General features: G+C 32.6%; 1 protein-coding gene across 3 annotated transcripts in view; it reads left to right on the top strand.

The window, feature by feature from the left end:
* Positions 1-23,740, top strand: part of LOC125052872 — a 164,294-nt gene that overhangs the window by 52,080 nt on the left and 88,474 nt on the right. The window contains exons 1-2 of one of the 3 annotated variants that reach the window (XM_047653920.1): positions 16,051-16,258; positions 17,113-17,408. The exons of 1 other annotated variant lie outside the window; for it this stretch is intronic. The gene's annotated coding sequence lies outside the window, so the exon portion shown is untranslated. Of the gene's footprint in view, positions 1-16,050; positions 16,259-17,068; positions 17,409-23,740 lie in introns of those variants that run through there. One more of the 3 variants, XM_047653921.1, reaches the window with a different exon arrangement.

Below are 23,740 nucleotides of genomic sequence, written 5' to 3'. Positions count from 1 at the left end.
TTTCTAGGACCCCATGGTTACCTATATGAATAAAGTTACTTTGAGGTTTAGTTTGAGTTATAGCGTATTTCTCTACAAAACTTTTATGGATTACGTAAAAACAACTTGTACAAAGAAAATTTCCGGTGTTAAAATATCAACTGTCTGCTTGATTAATATATGAAAGTGGGTGATAAATTGAATGTCACCTGATGCAAATTTTGCTAATAAAACTTTAGATAACCCAAATATGTCAAGTTTATCAGCAGCATTTGCTTGAAGAACATTTCAACTAACTCCGTACTCCAGTTACCGCAATACGAGTTTCTATATTATGTAATTCTGAGGGAACATTGTAGAAGACTCAGAATAGACGTTATTGCTACAAAAAACGAGCAGAGAAAGTATAAAATTAAAGCAACGTTTTTGGTTGATGGTATGAATAAAAAACATATCCTATCTCCAATTATTATTGACTATGACAAGTAGTGATCTAAGCGGTAGCTTTTAGCAATTCTTAAAAGGCCGCAACGCACTCACGAGCCCTCTGGCATTGAGCGTCCATGGGCGGTATAACCTCCCGGTAGAGTCTCCTGCCCGTTTGCCCCTGTTCTATATAAAAAAAGCTAGATATCAACTGCCTTAAACGTAACCAGTTGAGAATGATGTGAACATTCACACCAAGTCTCTCCCTATACTAATCTCATGTATGACATTTAAATAAGCAATCAATTAGCAAATACAATATAAATTTAAACGTGATTTTGATTTGGCTAGGAATAAAAGAACGTTTTTGAAGGTGTATAATACAATAAAGGAATCAAATCAAATATCAATTTATTTGTGTAGATAACTTTTGGATACTGACAAACAAAATGAATATAATTAATTATATTTTTATTAGGTCGTTAAACCCATAAAATGTTTCTAAATTTACAGTTTTAGATCAGAAATCAAAGGCGTAGAACGGTTGAGAAGAATTACTAGTTTTAAGAACAGTGGTACATTTATTCTTTCTTTAGCGCAATATGGAACTACCCATTATTTATATTCTTATTTTTTACATATATATATGCATATTCGTTTATGTATTGAACTTTTTTCTAATAGACTCTTGTGGGACGCTTTACTTGAAGCGAAAATATATTTCTTCTTTACTAATTTTTTAATGACTTTTGTTTCTTTTATAGCAAGCAGTGGGTACTAATAAATCTCGCCGTTAAACAAGTACATTTAAACTAAGATCATTACGATCTATATAATGATAAAATATATGTTACGATTTGAAACAGGAAAAACGTATATAATATTGCTGGCGTAATTGTATTTAATCTAGTTTATTACGACAGTTCGGACCCCTTTCACTGGCCAGTTTATTAGTTGAGTTATACCATGATAACAAGCTTATGTTTAAAAACGAGAGTGTATACCTAAATAAGTTTCATTTGTTTGGTTAAACTAAGCTACGAACTATATAATCACCCTTCCCCGCAAATACAGCTACAGCACTGTAAAGTACACTTTAAGTTTTCTCTGCAAGTGTTCTGCGGGTCTCTTTTCTATTTGTTTTTCTTCTATAATTAGTAATGCTTCTATTACACTGCTTGCCGGAGCAGTGTTGGCCTAATATCAGCATGGGACTTTCATCCTTGACGTCAAATTCGAACTCCGGCTGTGCACCAGTGGACTATCTGTCTATAACGCTTGCTCGTAAGATGACGGAAACCATCGTGAGGAAAGAGAAGCCGACAACGTGTCAGGCACAGAACGCCGATCTCTTGCTTAGAAAACAATTGATGACAGATACAGAAATCTGAGGCCCAGACCTAAAAGGTTGTAGTTTATTATAATAATAATATAAGCCTTTATTCAGACAAAAATTTTACATAATTTTAATCTTAAACTAGTGTCCCTAGTGAGTCAAGAGTGACACCGACAACGGTTTGCCCAACTTTGGCAAAGGCCTCCTCCATTTCTTTCCACTCTGCTCTGTTCTGAGCTTTTCTTGTCCATATTTTCCCAGCTACGGTTTTTATTATACCGCTGGCTAAATTTGAGATTTTAAGTCGCATAGGTGAATTTGCACTTTGTTTCACACGTAACAAACGGAATGATGTTAATAGATATAACGCAACAGCTTGTCATCTTAAACTGGTATTGTGAATTGATGGAGCGTTAATATTGTTTAGTTTCCGGCGTTACGTGGCGCTGACGTAAGAGGACATCATTTTGCAACCACTTTACATAAACTAGTACATATTATATAACTTATAATTTTTAGGGCAGGATATACAAAAACTCACTCGGAGTCTAGTGAGCGCGAAAATTGCGGTCTGTTATTCGACGGAGTTTTAGTTTCACTAGCGCTTTCGCCTTAGTATGATATTTTTATGGAACTGGTTTCTCCACGCAATTTTTCTAATCTTCCTAACTCTCATGAGAGTATTTTAGTTAGGTAGGAATAAATATAAATCACGAATTGGTCCTCACGTCTTCGAGTTAGCAACATTTTGCGATTCATTATTATTATTTATTATTAATGTGAATTTATGAATAATTTGAATTGGGCTAATAATTATGTTTTGCTAAAGAAAACTGCTTATACACAATTTAAATAAGACAGTTCAAATTAATCGATCGACTTTTAATTATTATTTATAATAATATAATTAATTATACTTATAATAATAAGTATTATTATAAAATAAAACATTTGTCTATCTTTTATTAAATTAGGCCAAATTTAGGTTTTAGGAAAGGGCAAAGATTGCATGGAACAGTTTTTGTATCTGTAGTCAGCATGTAATGGATAAAATTATCATACTTGCATAAAACAAAGAACGCCAATACTACCAAATATGCGATCCGAACTACCAATTTGAGTTTTTCTACAGCGCGATCCTAATTTTGCGACACCAGCCCTGCGATTCTGTAACTCACTTTTCGAACTCACACAGTGGTTTGCGCATCGGCGGTCGCTCTCAAATCAGTCGTGAAGCAGTCATTGTTGATTTGGCATTCTGAAAAGGTGGAAGCTTGTAGTTTATTGTTTATGACTGCTTCACGACTGATTTGAGAGCGACCGCCGATGCGAAAACCGCTGTGTGAGTTCGAAAAGTGAGTTACAGAATCGCAGGGCAGCGCTACTACGGATATAAAGAGAACATAAGATGTCATGTGGAACATGGTGTAATAGTTGCAGCTTCTTACAAACGTTGTGTACAACAAAAAACTTGGCGATTAAAAATCGTGGCGAAGAGTTTATTGCCTGTTCTTCTCTTCCGTTCTACGCCCTTGATTTGAGGACTGGCAGTAAATGAAAAATAAGAAACATTTAATTTATATTTCATTTTTGACATTCATAAGTGTATAAATGATGATCATATAAATGATTTTTAACTTTTGACTTTTTTGACATTGCATACAAACTTCGGAAGCATGCATGCATGCATCTATCAGAAGTAACAGAACACCGATGCTTATACCAGCTTATTAATTATGGCATGACTGTTTTCTTTCATTACTTAAATCCCACACCCACAAGTTATTACACTTCAATGAGGAAGTAAATCGCAAAAATATAATTTAGGATCCGAATAATTTAAGTTTTTGCTGTGAATTAAGGCTTTTGTTGTACTTCCTTCTTGAGACTGATCAAAGGTCACCTGAGGCGACCTAGGTGCCAATTTTCAAACTTCACCTTTATTGTTTAATAGGAAAAATAATGTTTAAAAACAATGTGAGTTTTAATTGTCACCCTTTTTTTCTGCTTTGAAATTTATTATATGAATATACCTCAAACAAACTACAAACAAATCATACTGATGGGTTTCGTTCTTGTGTAATAGAGTTTCAAATAATATTGTGGGTAAATTGATAGTAACCGTATAAAAAGTTTTGGTTCTTAAAATGATTATATTGATTTAAAAATATAATTAATTTATAAAGTTGAGTATGCAAAAATCGATACCCAAATGCGAATTGCAAGTCATTCTATATCATCCAAGTAGCGTAGACCAAATTCCAAAGGTCTGCAAAAAGTTTTCATTTACGTAAATAATATCTCGGACTTCTCAAACATACTTATTATATAGAGGTCAGTATTTTTATACGCTTATCTTGTATTTGGTTAAAAACGAAATATTAGGGTATTTATTTCCAACACACAGTATTTAAACTACATAGTAATCGATGCCTGTTGGCAAAAATGGCTGGAACATTGACGGATAGGAGGCAAGAGCGCGTATCATGTCGTTGAGGGCGGCGTGGCAAGAAAAACCACCTGCAGTCTTTTGGCAATGGATGCCATGGTGTCCAAGGCTACTTAGCACCACTTCAAAGCCATAGGTACACTTATGGGCAAATGAAAGTTACATGCAAACTAGTGGCATCAACCCTTTATATACAAAAAATCGGAATCAACATTAGACCTTCTAGTAATATGTATGTAAATTCTTCATAGATCGAGATTGCTTGCACGAATTCTATGAGGTCTTCGCACTTTAAACCAACGTCCTGTGAAGTGAATAATATGTTAATTATCTTTTACGTCATCCGTCATACCGATTAGTATCGCTCAGTTCATTCATCAACTGTTTTAGCGAAGTTAATCAGTAAAGACGAAATTTATAAAATTATAAGTCTCAATTGCTCGCTGAGCAATGAGGCTTATAAATGCTGAGCGTTAGGAAAAAAATTATGAGGGTAAATTTTTACGACGCGCGCGCACACCGTCACAAAAAACCGACACCCGCACACATTCACAAAACCCGACACCCTGAAGTTGGCATAGTCAACAATTATAGAAATTCTATTTTTAAAATTAAAATTTCGTCAAGAGAATTTATAAAATATTAGTAGTTTATATTTTATGCAAAATAATTTGTTGTAATCTCAAATTGTAAATTAAAATGCCACGTGTTTTTATTATCGAAGAAATAAATTTAAAAAATTAAATTTATAATTTATACTAATTTTCGACACTTAATATTTTAATGACAATTAAATTCATTAAATTCCTAACATATATTCCTTTTTCCCTCCCTCTAAGTCTCGGAAATCTAAAGTTTTAGATTTCTATAAATATGAACAAGACTTAAAAATTAGTTTGCCAAAGAAGTTTCACTTCTGATATGTATACTTTGAACGCACGCACTTTTTTTTTGATGGTGCTGAGTGTTCTACAGTGGTTGCTTGTACAACGACAGTCTTTTATGCCTATGACATTCATAGAACGAAATTGTAGAGCAATGACATTAATTAGGAAGTCCTGTCATTTAAGAAACGAAGGAATTCTCAAAGTGTATGCCCAAACAAATTGTAGGCATATTACAAATATTGTTCAAGTCTCTTGAACGATTTAGGAAATACTTATTGCTTCGTTAACAATTTCCTAGTGACTTCTTCTTATCTATATATAGTCTTATATATATATGTATTATTACATATTTAATAAGAAGATTCGGTAGGCAACGGTGGGGCATGGTACACAAAAGTTTGGGAAACACTGGTTTTTATTACTACGATAATTAAAATAGTTTTAACGAATATGATGGTACAAATCATTAAACATTTAATAAATGAATTCGAATGACGGTAGTAATATTGAACTAGACTTTAAGAGTAGCTCATTGAACTAGGACATAGTAATTAGGCTGTTGGTTTCTACCGGAAGTTGTCATTGCGTCCTAGGTGGCACTGACGCGTGTTAGGTGTTGTGGCCATAAACATAGCGATTTAGACATTATTCTTGTAAAATCTTATATTAAACTTGCTGCCATGAAAGACGTACTTGAAATGTACAGTAAAATCTAGCAACACATCCTATAAAGCTAATGTTTTCTATACTACCGATTCTAATTTCAATTGTTGTGTCTATTAATAAAAGAAAATGAAACCAGGATAGCTCCATATCAGGAAGTAACAAAGACGCCAATACAATTCTCGATATTTGAACATACAGAAATTCTACTCACCAATAACTATATGTATGTATATGCTATGTATTTGTAGTGGTTGAGGCATATGGTATTAATTTATTATGTCAATAAAATTAATATTTGTAGTTTAAGCATTCTCGATGCTCACAGTGTGCTTGCTGTTTATCGTCGTTTATATCTTATTAGGGAGGTATATTTTTTTTCTCCTCTACAAAGGAACAAAAGAAAGAGTGGTGAGTGTTGCCAATGGAATTTTCTTTCTTTGTGTACTTGTAATGAAGGCAAACATCAAAAGGAAACTGACATATCTCAAAAATCGATTACATGTGCCAGATACAAAATACTTGTCAATAAAATAAAAAGATTGAAGAAACGGTTGCAATCTGATTACTATTATTCAATATTAGAGGAGAAATAAGCTTACACTCAATTAGTGTCATACAATTTTATTCACACAAAGCCTCAATTTTTTACCATATACAAAATACCATCCGTATCACCTCGGTCAGTCGTTCCACAACTGAGCGTTTTTTAAGGGAGTTTTTGCCGCGCACCACCACTATGTAGAACCAGCTGCCCACTGAAGTATTTCCGAACCAATTCCACTAAGGTACCATTTAACATCAGGTGAGCCTTCTGCCCGTTTGCCTGTATTACATAAAAAAAAGAAAAATAACTTTTTTCTTGGCCACAAATATCCAACTAATAAATCGTGACCTTAGTCATGACATTATAGTCAGAGCCACGAGTGTGACCAAACAATTGTTGTTATAACAATTGTTACATTATTTTTCACATACCTAATACGTTTATTGTTACATCATGCCTTTCCTATTGATCTATTGTATTTATCATTAGTATATTCTTCAGTACTCGAAACATCAAGTTATATATTAGGTCCTTACATATGAAATTGGCTTTTTGTATCCGGTCGTCATGTTCTGCAGGTCGAAATTTCCAGAACGAAAACGTTGGCAACGCACTGTATTTTCTTTTGCGACACCACCGCCACACACATAATTAATCCTTCGAGCCGTTTCTGCAGCACTGGTGGTAAATAACGCCATATTTCATGATTTCAATTTTATAAATAGAGTGACGCAAAGAAAAAAATAATTTCAATCGTGAAAATAAAAGAAATCATGGTTTTCGAAAAACAAATACACGAGTAAATAGCTGAAAAAAAATTGAATTAAGAACTCCTAACCAATTAGGAGATATTTGAGGTCAAACCTACGGCAAAACGTCAATTTCATATGTAAGGACCTAATATAATGTTACAAAATGCATAAACGTAGCTGAATTTTGACGAAAATCTTTGACTATTTTACATTTTGTTAAAAATTCTAAAATGCACCGCTTAGCTTTAGCGTCTGTGTCAATGTGAATTTCGGGAGAAATAATATTTTTTTAAGTCTACTATGCGCGAAGTCTTTGAAAAGTGAGTCAAATAAGGCAAATTATTTTAAATATATGACGGAACAGTGAAAAAGCTTGTCAATAAAGGCAATAGGCATTGTCAGGCATTCTCAGGAAATTCCAGTAGCTGTATCGCTATCCCGATCCCAATAATGCGTTTTTGCTCCACGCGATCCCAAGCAGCACTACGTATATTGAGAGTACTACATCCACCTAACATATAAAAACGTTGGGATCAGTATCATGTCGCAACTGGAATTTACAGAGTCTGCCCTAAGCCCTCTTAGCCCCAGCTAAAAGTGATAGTCTTACGACGAAGTCCACATTTTTGCGTTCATACCTTTCCTACAATAAATCGAAGTCTAATGTGTACTGTGTTTCAACAAATAAATATTATTTATCAAGCTAATATTCAAAGCTTGAATAGCACCGTTTCTTGTCAAGTTGTGCTTCGACATGGGCCTTCCTGAGTGATAGTCTAACGGCTAAAGCAGCGTTTGTGTGTTCAAACCGCGCACGAGAACTAATATGTACTTTGTTTTAACAAATAAATATTATTTAACAAGCTTGAACCCTTGAATAAGAGATTTCTCGTTAAACCGTCCTAAGTGACTTCTCCTTGCCTTCAGTATTCATGCCATCTCTGTTTTTGTTTTTTTTTTTTTTTTATAGAACAGCAAACGGGCAGGAGGCTCATCTGATGTTAAGTGATACCGCCGCCCATGGACACTCTCAATGCCAGAGGGTTTAAGAATTGGTACGCTCTTTTCTGAAGGACCCTAAGTCGAATTGGTTCGAATTTCTTTAGTGGGCTGCTGGTTCCACATAGTGATGGTGCGCGGCAAAACCTGCCTTAAAAACGCTCAGTTCTGGTCAAGGTGATACGGGTGGAATTATGCCTCGACCTCCGATGATGAAACTCAGCTGCAGGTATTAATCCGAATAAATGTTGTTATCCTCTGGATCTTCTTCTATTTCTAAGATCACCCTATAAAACTGGGTTTTTCCTTATTATATTGTGTCTAATTTTTTCTTACACCCCTGTAAAGATACATGTAGTAGAATCATCTAAGGTAAAAAAATATTTTTGACGGTTTATTTTACGCACTCTTTATATGAATTCATTGTTGTTTCTTTGCGAACAACTTTTGTTATTCTCATAACCGTTGAGCTATATTTTTTACGATTTGTTTTTATAACTAAAACATTTCGTGGTATCATTAAAATCTTGTGTTTTTACGTGACAATTTTCCATTAAGTAATTATATATGTTTTTACATTACGTATTAACGTTGCTAAATAACTCAATTTATTAAAACAATATTTTCAACAATTTTATTTGTTCATTTGCTCGTACGGTGAAGGTCAAAAGTGAGCGAGCCAGCATGTCTCGGGTATTATTCAGAGCAGGAGTATATTTATATACAGCAGTCGTCCAGTAATAGATTGGAATCACACTTAGCGCTAAGTCCCCAGAGGGAGGTACTTACTTATCAATAATTGCAATGATCAAAAAATCATATGAAAAGTAGACGTTGTAGCGATTCTGGATTATTAAAAATGTCTGAGCTTGTTTCAAGTAGTCATTGTATGGAGTCATGTCGTGACGACGTAATACAGCGTATTAAATTGATATTGTTAGTCGTGTAGTTTCGCCACTACTGTGTATAGAATATCAAGTAGTGGAAAGATGTTTATCTCATTTATTTATTATATAAGAACAAAACTGTATAGTTTTACAGATTACGCCAATTCGGTGAAAATAATATATCATTGTTTGATTCAATCATTCTTTTAAAATAACTTAACTTTTTTTAATTACTTAAAAAAACGCAAGGTAGTTACTAATTTTGCCGCTAGATGTCACTATATCCAATAATAATAATGTATAGATTAAATGGGACTTGAATATTACTATAGCAAGTACACGAACTGCCTTGTGTGCCTACCTAAAACAATTGCTCTTTTGCGGGGAATCGAACCTAACCTAAAAACTCCAGGTTCAGATATCAAAACTTTGGGCGTGATTTTAATATACCGGTACAATGTTAAGTTAGCAGGATTTTCTCGTTTCGGTGGAACGCGTTGACAATTAAAGTGATAAATTTAAACAATGAGTGAGAAAATATGACATAGTTACTTCAGCAAACTGATAACTCGTTTGCTGATTTAATTAGTACCAAAAATCGTACCGAAGTTTTAAATTACAAAAAGAAACAAAGGCATCTGTAAATTTTAACAGTGTTAATTTGAACCATACATATTTATGCATTTGAAATGTTTCTTTGTGACTCACAAATTAGATATACGAGAGAGATACATCAAACATTAAATAAATAAAGGATATATATATTTCGAGATACTATATATATCTAATAGGATTATGTTTACTTTTTTTTTGCAAGAAATTAATAGGTTTTTTATTTGTATTTTATTTATTATATAAATATTTAAAGTAAATAAAAAAATATATATATTTCTTTTATTAAAAAACTTGCCACATTTAATAACTTATTTTGGATTCTATATTATTTGTTTTATATGTGTATTGTGTAATCTTAAACCGTAAGAAGTAAAATTATAAATAATTAATTATTTTGTTACAGGTAATATATCAAAAAATATTCCAAAGAAGATTTTGTATTAAAATGAAAAATGTAAGTAATTTAAGACGGCCGCATCAAACACCGAGATAAATCGACTGGTCCAACTGAACAATATTATGAAAAAAAACTGGTATTTTAATATTTGAATTGAAAAAAAATTCATTGTATTATAAAAAGATCTGAAAACGGTGATATGTATAAAAATATACATGCACTAACCTTAATAATTACGGTTTTTCCTAGTAATGTAATTTTCGATTGATACTTCATTAAATAGCAGTTAAGGAATTTTCCTCTATTGATCTCAAACGCATTAAGATCGGAAAATAAAACGTATAAGCTATAAAAGTCATGTCTTGATAATTTGTACAATTTATTTGTAAAAATATTCGTGATGTTCATTGTGTGAAATATTCGAACACGAGTTTTTGAGATTTCATTTAATTATCTATATAAATGTTTATTGCAATAAATTTAGGGTTTCTATGAAATTGTCGTAACATTTCATAAATGTATGGGATATATAAGGATGATATATTTGTTACAAACTCTTGCTTTACGCGTTTGGCTTTGGTATAGGTGATTTAACATTCGCTCGAACGGTGAAGGAAACTATCGCGAGGAAACATTTTTTTGGCTTGTGACATTTTAATAGAAAATTACTAATTAGCCTACTTGAAACAGTTAATTTGACCTCAACATCCAGATTCCAGTTAGCATTGCATCAACCAAGCCTTACCAAGCTCATGTTCATTAAACTTCACAGGCGGAGGGCATCACTTATGACTTTCTTTAAAAATAATTGATCACTAAATCATATTATACGTGTAAAACATACATCAAATATGTATTCGTTTTCACAACAAACCCCCAAGCGAAATTAGAGAATTATTACTGTATAAATTCAAAACTCTCGTTAAACATAAATTAATCAGTAAACCTTTAAAAATTTGACGATTATTTAAATGGTCCTAATCCTTGGAATTGATTTGCTCCAGTTCAAACAATTTGTATGACTCGAAACTTGAACTTAAAAGAGTGGCGGAGAGTTTCTTGCCCGCTTTACGCTCTTGACTTGCGTACTGGTAGTAAATGTAAATTTAGAATCAATCTAACATCTTTTCTGTTGACGTTCATAAGTGTAATTGGTTACCCATATGAATAAAATTATTTTGAGTTTGAGTTGAGTATCTGAGAATGACTTAGCAACTCATCCAAAAAGTAAAATGCATATTCTCCTTTGGCATTAGTCAAGGCTATTTTCATATTGTGATACATCTTTTTATCCCAAGGGATGACTAACCTGTGTGGGTATTATCCCCAAGATGGCGCTGTGCGTCATGTACTATTAATGTTTTCACAATTGTTGCGTCAAAGTCAAATCATTTATTTCAATTAGACCACCTAAAATCGCACTTTTGAACGTCAAATAAAATAAAAAGATGATTCTAGTTGCCCCTTCCAAAAAGTAGTTTCGTGTGGAGAAGAATGGGCAAGAAACTCCACACAAACATTATTCTATGCAAACTCATTTTTGTAGTTACTTTATCAGAACGTAGTTATTATTTTCTGTATCTGTAACTTTATGTTATTATTTACCATTGTTATTTATCGAAACCATCTGCATTTAACATAATTAAGAAATAAGTATTTATTATTTCCCCGGGGGCTTGGTTCAGGTTACCTACGCCGTATGGAGTTAGGAACATACCACCCGGGTATAAAAATAATAAATGAGGGTTTGCGCTCAAATATCAAACAAAAAATTTGTAATAAAAGTTTAATTTATTGATTGACATTTTATAAGCGAGTAACATAATATTGTATCAGACAAGTGAATATAATTAAGGTTAGTATCTAAAAATATCTATTACAATGACTATGTAATATATGTTAACGCCTAGCAATTAAAGTAAGTTGATTGATGTATTAATATCCTTAAAGATCATAGATCATTTATCATCGACATCGTGTGTGACTTCAATCACGTTTTACACAGATTTTTATTTATTGGTCAGTTTATAGGTATTGATACATTATTGTTGTGTAAATATAAACTTCAGTATTAGCTACCATTTAGTTTAAAATATCAATATCAATAAAACACAACGTGTAATTCATAAGTTAATAAAAAAATGTGTGTGGACCAAAAACGATAATCTCCCAAAACTACGTAAAAATGTGTTTTTGTTTCTTTTAAATCTAATATCAAGGAAAATATATGTTACAAAGTGCGAATATATTTTTAAAAACTGGCAGGACAAGGGCGTTCATTAGTCAATAGATTCTTACTTGCCTCGCCATTCCCCGCTCTATTAAGAGTAAGTAGAGTAGGTAATCGACATAGGGGCGTGTAATAACTATGCCTACGATATCATCAATTCACTGTTGGTCACAGTGTTTAAAATAATTCTGGATTAATAGAACCTGTGGAAGAATATTATAGTTTTCGCAGTACCTACCTGAGAGGCCGCGAATGACTATTCCGCCATCTTGTCGGAGCGAAAACGATCGAGTCGAAACATCCTAGATCAGATCCAGTCTCTAGATTCTTAAATTTTATTCTATTACCAGTGAAGCCCTTCAGGTAAGAGCTTCAAGTTTACGTATCTGTTTCGAGATCATTTTCTAATAAGGGAGCGTTCAAGTATTACGTAACGAATTTTGGGGGGGGGGGGTCCTTTTGTAAAACGTTACAATACGGCGGGGATTGAATTACGCGTTATTATTAATATTATTTTCGACTTTTCAGTACTTTACACCACATAATGGTAATTTTTAGGTATAAAGAGTCACTAGGTGGTCACGAAACGTTTTAATATACTTGGGTACAGAAAAACGTTACGGTGCTTTACATGGGGGGGGGGATCAATAATATCCAAAAATTTGCGTGACGTAGTACTTGAACGCTCCCTAAGCAAGCAATCGCCTTATGTGTCACACACCTTTAACTTTATGGGGTTATCGGTCTCTTCACTATATTTTCCTTCACCGTAAGAGTATGTGTTAAATTCGCGCGTAGACAGAAAGCCCATTGGTTATATACAGCCGCTTATCTAAAAACCCCAAGATGCACGCTGTAGCCAATACTTCTCTGCACCCTAATCGTATATGTTAATATTCTATGAAAATCATGGAAGTAGTGGCTAGATTTACGAATAAATTCGTAAAGTTATGTATAGTTTTTCTTTAGTGTTGTTTTCGACTAATACGAGATATATTATATTTGTGTCTTATTAAATTTAATAATTATTCAATGTCAATAATATAAGTTAAAATAAATTTTAATATTCTAACTACAAGCTATGCTAGCTTGATAATGATAAAAAAGCAATATCGCTTTTTTAGTTATATTTCAAGAATTTTAATCTCAATATATGATTTCCTCGTCGTGAGTTTCAAAATTAAATACCTTATAATTATGACTTATGCAACGTGATTTACATAATATAAGGAAAATAAAACCGCGACAAGAATGAGATGTAACGCTGTATACTTGCGGCCAACCATAAGTAGGTATAATAAACTTCAAAATCACGTATTTATTTATCATATAATAATAATTACATTGTAACCCCAGACATCTAGTAGAATCAGAGAGAGAATCCAAGCTCCAAACTCTTTTCTTTCTGCCCATTTGCTTATACGATGACGGAAATCATTGTGACGAAACCGAATTTGAGACTACGCGTTTAGTATATATTATGTCAAGTTCAACAGGTTTTTACGGGAATCATTGTTAAGCTAAGTCTAGACTCCCAATTGGGCCCAAACGGCGCATCGCCGGCTAATCACAGAAATGGTTAATTCAACTACTTATTTATTTGGATATGCCACTAGGATCGGTAAAAAATAAAACATAATATAAGATAATAAACAGTTACACAGAAACAAAAAATAAAACTGGTTGAAGGAAGTATTTGGCAATTAAAGGTTTCAATTCGAATTTTTACTTAATATATCGTTATGTATTAGGGCTTATGAGCAGTGTTGGCCTGGCTTGAGCGTTCGACCCTCATCCCTGAGGTCGAATCACAGCCGTGCACTAACGGATTATTTTTCTATGTTCCCATAGCACTTGCTCCTTCGGCGAGGTAGTAGGAAGGATTTTTGTTGTCCTTATTCCTAAGGAAAACAAAAATCGATGACATGTCAGACACAAAAGGCTGTATGGGTATCTCATATATATCTCATTTATAGCTACTGCGTTGGATAACTAGGTGTTTAAAATTGTAATAAATATATGCGCAAGCACTTTTGTTAGCAACTTTATTGTAACATAATTAACTTGAATTCGTTCGTCACGATGTGTGTATTTGCGTTATTAACGCGTGACGTGTCTGTCAATTTATACTCTAATCCAAATATAAATCTTATTTATAAACGTATAAACTTATTTTAGTTAAAAAAATCAGAATATTATTTACCTATTTTGGTGTTTTCACTATATTTATGACTAAGGAGTATAGCACCGCTCCGATAATAATGAATAGAAGGCATGCAAAAATGGAATAGCGCAAATATATTCCATTTAATTCCATAGACTACCGTACAAACAGACTTAGACTACACAAAATTTCGTACTAACTGATGTGAAATGGATCTAAAATTGTTGTGATTCATGTGCACTTTTTCTTTTACATGTGTTCTTTTTATAATATTGTCCTGATCACTGTTTACATATCTTTCAATTGCTTTGTTTTGTTCCATTAGTTTTGACTTAATAACTATATGTCTTATGTATGTTTACACTTCTTGCTTACGTTATCTATTTTTATTTCTCACAGTGGTTGCCTGGAAGAGATCGTTCGAAAGCGATAAGGCCATCAAGTGCTATTCATTGAATTATGTCAATTGTATATTTCTGTATGCAACGAAGTGTTCATTAATAAATATATTGTGATTTAAAAAGATAAGAATAAATGGGACTTTCTTCACGATAACCCGAATCTGATTATTCCTAGAATTTTTTCATTTATAAGATAAATACTACTTTTTGTCTATTCATATATAAACAAAGTTACTTGAGAAAGATCTGGCCTATCTTATTCTAAGCAATCCCGTTCGCAATAATCATAACGGCGGCGATTAAACCCTCCTAAAGTTTAGGCACCGCCGCCATAAAGGCGATCTCTTATATATGTTAACGTAAAATTGTAAACACCGTTAGATTGTAATCTATCTCGCGAGATTATAAACTGTCGAAAGATTGTGAACCTCAGCGTACTGCTTACAATTTAACGTACCTATTATTATTCGGTAGATTGTACTACACTAACTTGGTTATCATTCAAACTTCTTTGGTCAATTACAGATTAATTTTACTTCCCAACAATTTCATATAACTACCGAATAATAATACGTTAATTTGTAAGCAGTTCGTTGAGGTTCACAATCTTTCGACAGTTTACAATCTCGCGAGATAGATTACAATCTAACGGTTTTTACAATTTTACGGTGACATATACACAAAGCAAATAAAAATTCAGTCAGTAAGTTATAACAACCCATTGTATAGTAATAAAACCTTAAGTTATCAAACTGTCCTCCATATTCAAGGCAGTTAAAAGTATTTAAAATATAAGAAATTGATAAGGTTTGCAGTTTATTGACTTTTACAACAATCAATTATTAAAAACAGGTTATCGTGCGGAAATTCTTCGTTTTCGAATATTTCTTTAACTAATTTAAATTCTGAATAAAATAATACGTATACTTGTGGATACAACATTTATTTATTCAAGTAACGTGCCTTCATGTCTAATATATTAAATCTTATGTTACTTACTTATGTTACGTCGGTAGGTATTCCAATTCTTGTAGGCCTCTTGCCAGGACATGCTACTTATTTGGCGTGCCGCCTTAAACGTAACTATTCGTAATTGTACGACACAATGCCTGATACGATCCATGGGTCTATCATGACGTCTGGACATCAGATTTTCCGCCTGACAGCCTTCGACCCGTAAACTCGATCGAAAATGTAATTACAGCCGTAAACAATGGCATTCGGGCGACGAACATCGCGCTCGACGCACGCGTACACTCAGTACAGGTATTTCAAATGTCATTTGCGACCTCGGCATTTCCCGCGAAAACGTGATAGCGTTTAAAGTGATTTTTTCAATTTTTTCCGATAGTGGCAGTGCCTCAATTTGTTACGCTACATGAATATTCATTTTGTATATTTATGCGGAAAACTCGTTATCTGAAGTTATTGTTCTGGTATCATTGTTATGATGATGGCTGTTGGAACGTAAGAGCAAAATGAGAAAAGATTAGCGGAAATAACGATCTAATTGTTACTTTAACTTTGTAGGTATTCCTTTGTATTTAAATTACTCTTACAGACATTGGTTTAGAGTTTGTTATCTCGGATTTTATTTAAGATATATATAGGATTGGTCCATCATTTTATGCAAGTACGTTTAAAGTACAGTCATTTCTACCTATCACGTGAGGTACGTTCGCGGTCCATTAGATTGACATTGAACTTGAAAATAATGATCGCCAGTAAAAAGTGCGTGAGGTGATGAATTTCATTTTCATTTACTTAACTCGTTGGTCATTTATTGTTGGATTAAATGATATTCTATCTTACCTAAGTTACGTACTTTTTATTATAATAAATGGTCCATTAACCATAGACTATCTAAGTCATTAAATTCAAATATTTTAAACTTAATGACAACCCAAAGGGTCATAAGAATCAATTTAGTAAATTGCATTAATTAATAATTACACTACTTATAATAGTCATAAAATTCTAGGAAAAATTAAAAAAACGAGCAAACTTATCAAAATAAATGATTTTATATGCAAACTATTTACACCACTTTATCAGACGTACTTTTATCATTTCAACACGTGAGTTCTATTCTTTATGACATGTTGATTCATTGTGTCTACGAATACAGCGAAAAATTTATTACCAACATAAGTGAACAAATTTACATTTATCTAACTTGGTCATAATGCCCCTTTGATTCTAATGGCCTTTAAATTACGATAAGAAAGGTTTATGTTATCAGAATTCTAGTTATTAATTAGTATTCTGAGGTCAAGTGCAGTTAGTACAGATTTACCTTAAGAACTAATTTTACCTGGCGTTCGTTAACTAATAACACTTGTGCCACGCTCAGTAATGGACGTCTCTTTAATATTTTCAGTTCTTATAACGATTACGGCGTAATGTATAGGAACTGTAATTCGAAATATAAGGCAACTATTTAAAAAAGGAATATCTAGGACTGATTTTTAAAAAAGGAATTTCAAAATTGTGATTAAAAGAAGAATTTCGGAACTGTGATGCGACGAACTGTGGCCCGTTGCGATTGGTGATAGTGACAAAAAAGTGATGAAATTAAAGTGATTTGGGACTTAATTTTGAAAAAACTGGAGGTCGACACGTATGACGTGTCAGTTGTCGTTGAGCTGACAACAGATGTCGTCCAAATTGATGACGGTAAGTTTTATTGATTACGATTTTTGGTTTATAATGAGGGACATAACACACCGGTTTGTTAAATCTTGTTTTAAATAAATTATGTTTAAAATTTGCTTAAAATTTGAAATATTATTCCAAGTACACGAATAAAGAAATAAGTAATACTTTTTATTTTACTGCGTCATTGATATAAAAACAATACATTTGTATTATCACAAAATTAATTTAAAATAGAAATAGATAATTGTTATTCGATTTAATATGATCTTATGTAACCCCTAAAAGTTTTTTGATGTACCAACTTTTTAAATAAATACTTAATATCCCGTTGCAATTACTGATGCGTATATATTAATTAATAAATTTTTCATAAAACCTAAAATACGGTCATGTGACTTAGCTCTTCCAAAGTTTGCGAACAATGATAACATTGTTCGCAAACTTTGGAAGAGCTAAGTCAAGCCTACTATAAAGTAGGCGCGTCAAAAGTAAGTTAAAGAAGCGAAATTCTAACATTAATATGTACCGTATTGCATATAATATAGAGTATATTAAACGATTTTAATGGATAAAAGTGTATATATACTGTGGTCCAAAAGGGACAGCACCTGGCTCTGATATCCGTGGAAACTCATTTATCCAACCCTCGTACCATCGGCACAAGGACGGCACACTCCAGGCCCTCGGACTCAGTGAGCCGGAGATCCCCTAAAACCATGTCAGGTTTTCATCTCTAGGTTGCACTTACGGAGGCAAGTCCATTACGCCATAGTTAATTGTATTAGGCCTAAGGTGTAGGTATATATGGGGCTCTGTCGTTACTGATCGCGAGTGTCTCGTAAACACTAACATATTTTTAACTAAATAATATTTAAAAAGTGTATACATATTACAATATTGTAACACTATTGTTTAGTTTGTTGCTTGCTAAAAATGCTTACACAGTTTCTGTATATAAAACCATAAAATTTGCTTAAAGCGAATGCATTCTACAATCAGTAAAAAAACAATTGCTTGAACAACTGTTTTCCACACAGATTGTGGTTTTGCCTTTATCAATGATCGACACTGATATTTGCCATTCACTAGTTTTTTGCCAATAAAAATAGTCTTTGGAATACCATATATAAAGCTAGAGTTATTGCAATTTTATTTAAAAGTAATTCAGTTTCGTTGTTCCTATTCACAGGTAAACTCCGTTTTTAGTCAAGTTATAGATGTAGAGATGGAATAAAACCGTGATATTAATTCTTATTAAACGCTTTTTATTTTTCTACGACGTATTTACGTTATATTTTAGTAATATATTTCATAAATCTCTCGAGGATCGTATCCACCTAAAACTTATGTACCTACCTATAGACATGGGTCAGAAGAAAATAGGTTCTACTGAGCAGGAAACTAAGGCCATTTTTTAAATCCAATTAAAATAATAAAGAACATGAGAGAAAACTAACCACTCGCAAATTGAGTATTATGAATCGTTCCCACGTTGAGATGTCCTGCTGAGTTTGTGAAATTTCCCAAGCTAAATATTTTTAAATATTACAAGTTTTCCAATTTATATTTTAAACTGCTTATTTCAATTTCAATGAAGGGAGGTTACAGATAGTTTATATTATTAAAAATAATACTCGAAAGTGAACACAGTTTTTCATAAGTTTTTCCTTATTTGTATCACACTCTATGCAAAAATGTACCTTAAAGAATAGCGTGATATAAGGCCGTAAATCACGCGTCCCTATTGCTCTTTTTTGAAATATAAACACTCGAGACACAGAGATTCAATATCATCTGCCTTATGCCACAGTTCATTATACTGTACTGAGGTAGACCTAAATTTTCCTGATATTGAAACATGTGTGGCCTGTTGACAATTTGACGGTCCGCTAGATCCACAGCTCGAATAACGACTGTCAATTATTTTTCTATATGCGCAATTATCGCTCGTAAGTGACGCAAAACATCGTGAAACCGGAATATCTTGGCCCAAAACACAATGTTTAATCTCGCTGAACGAAAATAAATATAATGAAAAGAGATATAGGTTTTTATTTTTAATAATTTTTATTTAAAATAAATTAGTTAATTGAATTCTTAAAGTAGACGTTTAAAGACAGAGATAGAGAGTTTGAGATAAATGTTTGACGCAATGCCCATAAAATAATTTAAACAATTAAGTGTAGTGCTTAAGTGAATCGCGTAAACATCGTAATCATATACTACGTGGTTAAACACTTGCACGGTGAATTAGTATTGGTATGTACGATAACATAATTTTGTGTCCGTTTTTAATTAATGTTTCGTCAATAGGCGTAGACTTTGCGTGGCCAGGTGAATACTAACGTACAATAATATAACAGCTTTATTTCTCATTACAAACAATAATAACTTTTACGTGAAAAACTTAATATTGTAATATGAATGAGATGCACGTCGCACCATCAACAGCCTTTTGGTCAAGAATCGAAACTAGAATACAACGCTATGTGACAAATATATCTCAGAAGCGGTAATTGTTTTTTTTACACAGGGCCCTCTATTCAAAAATATACATATTAAAAAAAGCAAATAATTTATTATAGATAAATAAAAATCAATCAAATAAATTATATTAATTAAATAAAATGCAATTTTATTTCAGTCGGTTGATGGTTATTAAAGACAGTAAAATTATATTTCACTAATTAATTAAAACTAAGTATGACCGGTGTTCTCCTACCATTTCCCTTGAATAGTTTGCTACTATGTAATATAACAAAAACCTTAGCCACAGCAACGCTTGGCCGGTCTGCTAGTAGATATATAATTTTTCAACCTGCTGAACTATTTTAAAAAATATTTGTAGTACAGCTAATGGTAACCTAAATTTCAATACCTACAGTAATAGCCTTGCACGGGTAATGCGTTCATATCAACAAATTACATTTTCCATAAATGGTTACCGCGCACTTAAACATTCTATATAATATAGAATATAGTTTAAATCAGAGTTTTATAGTCTTATACTCTTTATCTATTAAATTGTTTTAAAATTATCTGGGGTGTTAGTCGTTCTTTAATTATGATTTTTTGCGTTATTAAATAATAGGGTTAATAATTAAGTAATCCACATATATTCTCTGTGTATATCTTCTAGAATAGAACATTCGCACAATGTTAATACTCAGAACAAACGCAGGCTGCAATTTCCCCGTACTAGACTATCTAAAGTTAGTTATTCTTTTTTGGGAAAAGGGATACTCTTTTTTAATAACATGACACAACAGAGGTTCTTTTATCTCTGCCTTTTAATAAATTTAAGAAATGTATTAATGAAAAGCTGTATAAAAAGGCTTACTATAAAGTTAACGATTTCGTTGATAAAAGGGCCTGGGACTAGTGCTAGACAGGCTACTTCTAATTAATTTGCGATATTTGTTTTAAAATAAGTGTTGTTTGATGATTTCCTATTTTAAAAGAGTACCGAGAGTTTTGTACGACGGCTTTTTCTCTCGGCCTACACCCGCTGTCTTCTTTGCCGATGAGTAGGGATGCCTACAAATTCAAATTTTTATGACGTGGAATAAGTGATACATGTATCTTATGTTCCATAATAAACATATTTATTTATTTATTATTTTATAAAATAATGATAAAATGTAGCATATAATAGTGGTAGTTTAATTTTGAAATTCCTTTTTCTTTCGCCTTTATTTTTCAGTTCAGCTCAAAGTACTTATAATACGTTTTATAAGACTATTGTCTTATCGTTCTCACAATTGTCTCTAATAATAATTTATTCGAACATATGAACACGGCAAAATAGTATTTATTTACGTATTTTACGAAGTTAGTGGTCTTTGATCTATTTTCCTCTAAGACACTGCGAAAGAGACACAACCTTGCTCGCATAAAAATGTTTGTGCAGTGAAGAGCGACGCGGCCTTGTCGACACGTCTGACTGATGATATTATTACAAGGAACAATATAAGTGACAATTGAAATAGAAAATAATACGAAATTATATAAGATCATAAAGAAGCTACGCCTGTTTTCATTTGTTTTAACAAATAGTAAAACAAATGAAAAAGGCTTTGGGTTTACAGAGTCAAAGAAGAGAGTTGATTTACTTTAAAGCAGAATTGTAAAACCTTTTCTGTTTTATCCATTTATTAAAGAATTGTATAGGCGATTTAATTATACAAAAGAGCTATAGTAGAACCGCGAAAGGGGGCTAGTTTAAGAAATAAAAGGCCTGCAACGCACTCGTGAACGCTCTGGCATTGAGTGTTCATGGGTGGTTCATATTAGGAGAGCCTCGTTCTTTAATAAATAATAGTTTAAAAAAACTCTATAGACGAAAACGGGTTGCTCTATAGACGAAAAATATGGCACAGAGCGCCCCACGCTTTTTCACAATAATACCAGTATTTTTGTTCATTTCCATTTTCAGCCTAAATTAGGAATTATTTTTCACTTTTTAGTTTGATGTGCTTTAAAAGCGTGTTTTTTATTTTTTTTAACTATTTTTTTTTTTTTTTTGCATTATTGCATTGTCATCGATCTTTGACAGGTGCGCAAAATTTGAATAAAATCTGTCCGTTTAAAGTGGGTCAAAATCGAGTCCGAAGGAGTCGGTTATATACATACATACATACATACAGTTGAAGCTAATATAAAGCGTGTAAAAAAAAATCACCATCTTACCATACATAAGTAATAGATAGTATACAATTACGCGGACATTTTAACTGGGGCTACCTTATGAGATACCATTTTGATGTAATTCTACTACAAAATTCTTACTTATTCAAATTAAAAAAAAAACTGTATCACTCATAGTGTAGTTAAACCTAAAATACAATAGGACCTTGATTCCTTACGTCAAAGCCTCTCCCATCGTTGACTTAGCCCATTTCACTGACCTTCTAGTAAATAAATTGAGCTTTTACGACATTTCCATAATGGATAGGCCACAGCCCAATTTCGTATCATTTTCGATTTGGGTTGGGTTTAAGTGCTCAGAAGGAAAGATAGAAACGAAAATTTATGAAAATTTTAAATAATTTGTTTAAAATAATTATTAACAAAATGAAAGGCTCTAACTTTGTTTGTTTTGTACTTATCAACGGATAATAATTGTTGTGTGATCGGGCATCGAACCTTAAACCTATTGAATGAAACAAGTGCTTACTTCAATATGTTATGTATAGCAAATTATTAAGGCAACGTTACAAAACTGTTCTGTAGAAAAAAATCTTTAGCTCTTGGCCTCAGATTTCTCTATGTATTCGTCGATTTTGTGTTTAGACGTGATTAAATGCGCACATAAAAAATCTTTTGGTGCCCAGCCGGGAGCAAACGAACGGTCTCACGCCTAGCGACTCATCATCAAGTAAAATCATCTTAAGCGGGTTTAATTGCATAAAAGGAAAACATATTCTTTGTTTAGACACGAATAATTATGTTAATATCAGGTGATAAATTGTTATCAGTCGCCGCAAAGTAAACATCCTTCAATGCGGAAGAGCATAACCACATACTCGTATGTAGTTTAGAATTTCTCAAGATTCCTGTTATGTGCTAGACTTGATTACTTTTAATTAAGTCTGAGTGAGCTTTATAATTATTTTAGTCTAGACACAGTTATTTAACTAAAATAAAAATAAATAAATAAATAAAAATAGTCTTTATTCTAGTATAGTCAGGTGGGGTAAATGCATGAACGGGGCAAATGTAATACCATAACTTTAACTGTTTACACACAAACGAAACTAGTGCTGGCATCTCTTATACACGTAAAGTACTTCTTGCACTACACTCTGACAACTTATTGAATCTGATGGATTGACAGATTTTCACCAATCTTTTTGCAATAAAAACCAAAGTATATTTCAATTTGCGTATTTTATTGCCATTTCCGCAGATTAGTAACTATCTACACTATTAAAATTTTAACGTATTTTTACTTTTACCCCTTTACACCGGGAAAATGCATAGAGAGTTAATCTGTAATCATCCATAATTAAATATAAGTAATTACATCAAACAAAAGCCTCAAAAATGTTTAATATTCACAGTAAAAATTATTTGTAAATTGTAAAATACCACAAAATGACAAGTCAATCTAGTTATGGTACTCGCATTTACCCCACCTGACCCAGTAGGGTCTAGTAAGACTACACTAAACTACAATAATACATGTTACATATTATGTTACGATTCTGCTATCTCTTTTATTCCATCTTCCTAAGTTTCTGGTGTTCCTCTCTTTTTCTTCCCACTGGGCAATTCCAAGTAAGAGTCTTCTTAACCCATCTGCCATCACAGCGAGCAATGTGACCGGGCCATTTCCACCTAACTCTTTT

This window comes from Pieris napi, chromosome 10 (assembly GCF_905475465.1).
Source record: "Pieris napi chromosome 10, ilPieNapi1.2, whole genome shotgun sequence".
In the NCBI taxonomy this organism is placed as follows: domain Eukaryota; kingdom Metazoa; phylum Arthropoda; class Insecta; order Lepidoptera; family Pieridae; genus Pieris; species Pieris napi.
Note: the sequence above shows the minus strand (reverse complement) of the source record. Positions and strands in the feature narration are given on the sequence as shown.